Genomic DNA, 8,051 nt, shown 5'->3' with positions numbered 1-8,051 from the left:
GCAATGACAGAAGTAAGAGCATCCTCAGAAGGCTCATATGTTTTACTGGAAGGTAAGATGTGAAATTAGACCCTCCTACAAAACTGAAAGTACTTTCCAATTGTCTTGCTTCTTGTACTGTATGCAGTATCCAAATCCAGAAGCCTGGTTCTCAAACTTGTACCAGTTCAGAGATGCAGGAGTGAACTGGAGACCATCAACATTATTTCCGATGGAATCAGACAACTGCTCAGTAATTTAACTTCCAGTTATTATTGATTTGGGATTTAGTGTCCAGAACTGCTGATGATATTTTTGCCTTTAGGGGGATGGTATTTATCAGAGAGAGAGAGAGAGAGAGAGATTTTATTCTCCTGCTCTTTTGCTGTTGCTGAAATATGTGAGGAAACAGATATATTTATTTATTTATTTATTTATTTATTGTGCATTTTTCCAATTTGCTGAACCACGCATTGAAAAAAGAATTCAAAGGTGGTGTTCTAGCTTCGCTTAGTGAGGACCTTCAGACATCTAGTTTTCTTATCAACACTTGTGTCTAATGGAGCAGAGAGTGTTTTTATTCATGATGGCTTTTCTTTTACTCTCTGCAAAGTTGCATGCTGTGGAAAGCCACATGGTAAGTGACATAAAAAAGACCCAAAGCATTCCCAGATCAATATGGTCTGGTCTTATTGTACACTTCTTCCTCAGAATGGTTATGCGGATTGACTCCTCTGACTCCTTCACTTCCACCACATGCCAAATCCCTCTGCCTCAAATTCCTGTCTCTTAAGTTCATCTGCTGCAATATGTTAGCTTAAATGGACTTAATGTTGTTCTTCCAATGGAGAGGTATGTCACTCTCTGAGGCTAGAGTCTTCTTTTCTTCATATCTGCAAACAATCATGACCTCAATTATCCCATTTTGTTCTAAAAATACAATTTTATACCACACAGACATACCATATACAGAAATGGCACTGCAGACCTATTTTGTACCATCAAACTGTTCTCCATCCTTATACACTGAACTACATAAAATAATTCCATATATACTTTGCTAACTTTCCCTGATAAAATTAATGCATTCCAAGCTACTATAGTATTGATCATGACAACAATTACATTATTTCTTTGTGTTACGGAACAACACACAAAACTAAGCAAGCCAAGTCTTGTCTATAGTAAATCTGGAACCTAAGTAAGTTTCAAGTACAGTGACTTTACTATAAATTATCCTTGGTAATCCCATCTTAAACAGAGTGCTCAGTAAAAAGGTCCATTATGTTCACATCCATTAAAGTCCTCCCACAAAACAGAATCAACAAGCCTTCCTGCCTTTTTATGCAATGTCAATAAACACTTCCAAAAAAAATCCAGACTTTGCAAAATCCTCCCCCACATCTGTTTCCAATCATCACTTCATAATTGAGGGTGCATCTCCCATTTCGAAAACCATTTGGGCTTCATTTAAAAAGATAAGGCTTCCTCCTGTCTGGCCCAGATATAGATTATACCAAAGATTAATCAAATGCTATCCTAATTTACATAACGAAGAAGGTAGATCAATAGATTTTGCAGACTCAGGGATCAGTGGTTTTGGAAAGTAAAAATAACTAAGTCAAATAGTCAGTGAGTAGAAGCTTTGCTAGATTTCAGCAGGAGCAGCTGGAATGAACACTTTTAAGATCTAGCCCATGCCATTCACCTCTAGAGAGCTTTTCCTCCTGCTGACAGATGATAGTAGCTTGACCTTCCTGAGATAAAAGCTGCAAGAGGCCTTCTTCCTTATAAAGGCTGTAAGAACCCTTCTTCCTTCCCTCAAGTCTACTTTGGTTTCCTACTGCTAATGGTTTCTGGTCCCTCCAAAAGTTACAACCCCAGGCTCCCTCCCATTCAATACCTGCCACAAAACACCCCTACTTCTGTTGTCTAGTCTTTTCTTCATTCACATTCATCTTCCTACAGTCTTCCTGTCTGTATGTCCCTGTTAAGACCTTTTCTTCCCACTTTGCTTCCCCATCTCGCAGCAAACTGTTGCCACCCAGATTATGTGTAAAGCAAGAAACTTACCTTATATCTGGGGCTACGTTTGAGGCACAAATTGCATGATTCCTAAGCCATATTTCACATTACTGTCCTCGAACAGCATTATCCCTCCCCAGCCACCCTTGTTCGGCACTGAACACTGCAGTCAGAGCTACGTCCAGCTTCTTCCTACTTTGATCACTCCTCTCCTTTTCTGAATGTAAAGCCTACAAACCCTGCCTGCAAACCAGAACCCTGTTGTATTGAGCTGAACAGGCACTGAATGGAACAGGCCAGAAAAGATGGTCCTTGTCTCGCTGCCCTGAATAGCCAAAGCCCCAGTCCCTGCTTTGGAGGTGGCTCATTCAGCTTTGCCTCAGGGGGATGTACACCACGGTGCGTCGGTGCGTCGCAGTGCAGCTGTGCCCCAAGGAAGCTCTCAAAGACTGTTGAGAAGGCTTGTGACAGGCAGACGTAATAAAGAGACATAAAACGCTTGAAAAGCCTTAATTGTCAAGAAAAGAAGAGTTTATTAAGGGCGATGTTTGAAACAGAAAGAATTTAATCCAAAAAAAAGGAAAACTTGGGTCTGGATCTCCAGTGGGATACACCAGCATGGTAATGAACTGTTGAGGACAGCAGCAAAAATCCCCTCTTTTGAACTTATAAGGCTCACATAGACAGAGCACGTAGCAGGATCCAGGGAGCCACATCAGGTGGCTTGAAAAGCTTACCCCACTGCTAACTTTAGTGACAGAGAAATGAATCGGAACTAAGGGACTTTTTTCAGGACTCGACCACCTTTTACGCTTCCATTTGTTACAGGATGCTGACAGGGTGCTGTCTGCTGTACTCCGATGCAGAGTTCAAGCTGAAAAACACAAGTGAAAAATTGAATTAGGTACCCGAATTGATTATTTGATATCATATTCTCCGATCATCACAAACGTTATTAAAATTATTTCCCTGTCTTCGAAAACAGGAGAAAAGAGGCAGGCAGCTCGGAAATTGCTTCCAAACCCCACAGAGATGTTAGTGACACGGGCATTCCCCTTGGCAGCCCAGCCAGTCATGTGGTTGGCACATGTTCCTGAGCATCCAAGTATTCAATAAAGATAAAAGCATAATTAATTGCAGTCCTCCTGCTCAGGTACCATGGCAGTAGGCATTAGCCAGACTGAGCTCAAAGCATTAGGATAATTAGCCCGGGTCAGTGGTGGGCCAGCATTTCTCTGCCTGGATGAGTCGAACGTGCTGAAGCTGTGCTTACAAAAGCCACCTCTGAAACCATCCTCTGCAGATACTCATTCCAGATGCTGAGTTCGAGTCACAGGGGTGAGCACAGGGTGAAAAATGAAGGCTAAGAAATTAAGACAAGGGAGAATTTGGGACATCTCTGCTGATAACCTTTTTTCTTAGCTAGGGGAAAGCCACAGGACCGAATAATCCTATGCCAGGAGGAAGCTGAAAAGGCACGAGCTGCAGCTACTGCTGACATTTGGTCAGGAGAGCTGCTGGAGCGAGCAGCTGGAGCCAGAAGTCCTTCCTTCTCCAGTTCTTCTCAGTGATATTTTATGCAACGTTATTCTAAGGTCAGCTAAAGGACATGTTAGTAACGTCCTTGCCAGTGAAAACCACCACTATTACATTATGTTTATTTACTTACGATTTTATGAAAAGAGTTTCCCTTTGAAAGTCCATTTGAGTAACCTGTAAGATTGAGAGCAATATTTGGACAGAGCTCTGAATAGTTAATGGGAGCCCTCTGTGCTCTGTCTGCAACCAGTTGTCGTTCCCTTTTTAGTGCATTAGTTGAATGTGTACAGTGGGAATATTTTACTTTGTTTTATGTTACTGCAATTTGCAAAAATTACACTAATAGCCCAATTTCGTGCAATTATCTGAATGCAGAACATTGTTCAGTTGAATTCCCATAGCCTAAACCTACTACTTCCCTTGGCTGTCTCACTTTCAATTATGATCCAAGGTCTGCACATCAGATGAAATGCTGCCATTGTAGAAATGGATCCTTTCTTTAAAAGTTATTTTTGGTGGTCTTCTGCCATACAAGTTGTTTTTATTGTCTGCAACCAAAGGCACTTTAAGGAAGTCTGGTTTTAACATCACAGGCCTGCAATACCCATACTTTAGCTAGAGCGGTTTGTTGTGTTCTTGTGGTAATAACCCTGTTAGGTTTGCACCATAATTGCATCTCTGAATGTCTCTTGAGCTGCAGTACAGGGCACAGTGTGGCTTTATGAACACACAGGGGATAGGGAAGAAAAGAGGAAGGCCATTCAGAGAATTGCATTCTTTTTTCCTTCTATCTACACCAGAGCTGACACAGTATTGGAAGACAGGCAATGCAAGATGTTAACACTATGTTAATGCCAGCTTGGTGGTCAAGTCTGAGTATTCAGAAATCATAAGGCTGGCTAACGGATCACTAACATCTGTTTTTGTGTCTGCTTTTCCTTTTCTGGAGCCTTTACAATTCACATCTCCAAGTCTTAGTCCACAATCTAAGAAAAAGACAGACCTTTTAAAGTCTGAGTTTTTATTAAATGACGTGACCCCAGGATCTAGGACTTCAAGATAAGCAACAAAGATGTGACTTATATAAGTTGGTGATAGCATGCTAGTTTCCCTAAATCAAGTTAGTGAATTAGCCCAGCCAGCTGACCTGCCTCTCTGTAAGGAAGCACATTTGGTACATCTTAAAAAGGTTGGATAATATCACACTGGAAATATTCTTCCTTGAACCTCCAGAAGGCTTGACTCCTACTCTGGGACGTCTCTCTCTGTTTCTGTTCCTCTGAAATACTTATCCAGCATTTCCTCATTTTGGCTTAATGTTCCACATCCTTGATAGACCTCTCATTTTCGGTGGGATGAAACCATTCCTACATCTACTTTGGAAAGAACTTGCATTCCTTAATTCAGCCAGGACAAATGCAGTAGATCTTTTTAAAATGAAGTTACATGCATACATTTCTTTGAAACTCAGCCTCTATGCTATATTTCTTTGTTGTGAATGGAAAGAAATGATATGCATAATACGCATTTCATGATAAGACAGGCAAGGCCAGAGGCCGGTGTCTGACCTATCTCTCTCCTTTGTCTGTAGAGGAAGGCTTCGATACCTAGTATTTTTCTTGTAGATGGATAACATTAGATGAAATGAATCCCAAGCTTGATGTCTCATTTTGGGTATCCATGAATCAAAATAACAAAATTAAATTCCTCTTTCATTTTATTTCCCTTAAGTTTCTTCCATCTTTTTTTTGCCCTAAGGGAATAGCTACCTCTCAGGGAAGTGAAATTATGAAAACTACACATTTATCTGACATCACTATTCAGGTCTCCAAATGACATTCATCAAAGAAAAGGATATTTTGGATATTAATAGGATGAAAAAATAAGCAGTAAAAGAGGAAAAAAAAAAAAGCCACAAGATTTTAAAAAGGAGAGCAGTAAAGAACTAACACAGTGTTTTTAGCTTTGCATTCTACATTTTACATGCTCATTATATGGTCACACACCCAGATACACACATATATACTCCGTTTCTAATTGCCTTTAAGAAATATGTCAGGCAGGAAGGCAGGATTCTTCCTTCTTATTTTGGCTGGCATGCTTTGTAGTAGCCCCATCTCACTGCACTCGAGAACATGGCCACACTGACACATTACTGACACGGTATTTTACTCATGAGTACTCGGTGCCAGCCCAGAAGAAAGTCTCAGGGAACATAAATTTCATTTTGTGCTCTACGCCAGCCTTCTCCATCACAGAGAGCAAAGAGCACAAAAATATATACCGGCTCTCTAAGGATCCTTTCATTTTTTGCTTTCTCAGAACTGCCACAGCCGCTAGCTCCTTGCGGAGGATCAGACAGACACATGTAACAGCTCTACTCATTCGTACAGGGAATCACTCACAGAGCCGGTTTCCTATCATTAAGCTACTCTGAGAAGTAAGTGAGAGTGATGCAGGCATCGGCAATTATTTAACATCATGATCAGACAAAAATAAGTGGACTGGCTGCCTTGATGCTGCAGTGCTTCCTTCCAACATGACTGTCTGGGAATTCTGCTGCTCCAAATCTAGTTTCTACTCCAGGTATAGTAATGTGCCAGCATCTTGCCTGGGGATGCCTTTCACAGGCATGGAGCAGTACATTATGCTCCCCAGCATTTATGTATCAAATATACAGGTGTCACAAAAGTTTACATTGGAACTGGGAAGGTTATTTATTTATTGAAATTCTGATTTAACCTTCATATGTCTTTTATGACTTTGCAACACCCGTGTTTATAAATAAATATATATATTCAGGTATACATTTATAGATATACAAGCATTTGATGATGCTCTATTTTTGGAGCAGAAATCAATACTAGCTGCCCACTGCCAAGTGGCTCACCAGAATGCATGGCCATGAAATTCTGCATTAACAAATACTGGTATGTGGGACATAGAAGAGGAGGAAAAAAAAAAAAAAAAAGAAAAAAAAAAAAAAGAAAAAGAAGTGTTCAAATGAAAGCATATTTCCATTTCATGCTTGCAAAGCATTATATAAACAGAAAATTGGAAAGGATCAAAATCCAAATTCTTAATGCCCTTAAAGTTATGTATCACATTATATTTCATTATACATTTTTTAAAAGGCTCCACCTACTCTCTGGGACCAGAAATCTTTTAATAGCATGAAGTTAGTCAATCTTACTTTCATTAATATTCATATCTATGCCCCAGTTCTTACATGAAAATCCCCTCATGGAGACTCACTGCTGCTGCAGCAGAGCACTGCGCAGGACGGGGACCCCTTTGTGCTGGTGGTGCCTGCATGGCGCAGCCCTGCACGGCGGGCAGACGGCACTCGTTGCACAGCGCCTGCTTCACCTGCTTCCCACTCCCTTTGCCATTCTGCCACCTCCTTGTGCACCATCTTCAGCAGACCTTCTGCTGAGGGGGATGTGGTCCCACTCCAGTGATGAGAGGGACGGGCAGAGACTGGTAACATGCTTGCTCTCCGCATTGCCAAAGACATTTTAATAATCTTTGCCAGGTTATTCAATCTTCTCATCTTTTGCTTTGTAAAAAAAACCCTCATTTTATAAAAGGGAGACAATGGGGCTTCTCTTCCCAAGGGTCTCTTACAGCCATACAGCTTCTGGTTTCCATTTAGCGCTGACTCGATCTCTTTATGCAGCACCACGCTGTGATGTGTAAACTTAGCCTGCAACAGTCTGAAGGCAGAAGAGACCATTGTGATCATCTCGCCCAGCTTCCTCTAGGATTTCTGTCAGGGATTCCTGCATGAGGCGCCACGGTTTCAGTTGCCAAGGAAACAATTATTAATCTTTTCCATCCCTCGCCACCCCTATCCTTCCTTTCCATTTTGTCATTTCTTCTCACAATGAAAAATCTTGTCAAACGTCCTAGCCCCTCGCTCTAGCATCCTCACCTCCACCCCAAAGACAGAAGGGAAAGGGTGGAGAGGATTCTTGGCTGGGAGGTCAACCCAAAGCATACCTCTTATCTGTGGATTCTGTACTGCAGGTGGATGACCCTTTGAAAATGATCCTCTCAGCAGTGCACAGCTTATCAAATGCTCTATTGTTTGGCTAACACAAGACATATTAGTTTTTAAATTACCCAACAGTGTACTTCTTGATATATTTTTAGTATCTTTCCTTTCACTGCAGCCCAAGCTCCAGCACAGCCTCATGTGGAAACACGTTAGAAAAGCACACTTTATTGTAACACGCAGCTAAAAAGCAAAAGCAATAATGAGGAAAAGAAATGAGGATGCAAAGAGATGGAAAATTGTGCAGAGGGAAGATGGAAAGAAAAAAACCTGCAACAACTAGAAAATAAATTAGATGTAGTCAGAGCAGCTGGAGATAAACTTCTGGAGTCTCAGGAGATTCAACTCAGGTATCTTCAGGCAAGTTACAGGAGAGCTGCATGATTCCCTGAGGGGTAATGAGTCCTGCCTCCATAATTCATAGCTTCTGACAGTTACACTGATTTTACAC

The 8,051-nt window shown here is 41.2% G+C and overlaps 1 long non-coding RNA gene across 1 annotated transcript; it reads right to left on the bottom strand.

Annotated features, from left to right (window-relative positions):
• LOC118175776 lies at positions 1-7,698 on the bottom strand. The gene is made up of 3 exons (XR_004755127.1): positions 7,546-7,698; positions 2,742-2,878; positions 1-872 (listed from the first exon to the last, which is right to left on the bottom strand). It is a non-coding gene; the product is annotated as an uncharacterized LOC118175776 (long non-coding RNA).
• Between the last annotated feature and the right edge of the window lie 353 nt (positions 7,699-8,051).

Source organism: Oxyura jamaicensis, chromosome 1, assembly GCF_011077185.1.
Source record: "Oxyura jamaicensis isolate SHBP4307 breed ruddy duck chromosome 1, BPBGC_Ojam_1.0, whole genome shotgun sequence".
Classification (NCBI taxonomy): domain Eukaryota; kingdom Metazoa; phylum Chordata; class Aves; order Anseriformes; family Anatidae; genus Oxyura; species Oxyura jamaicensis.
Note: the sequence above shows the minus strand (reverse complement) of the source record. Positions and strands in the feature narration are given on the sequence as shown.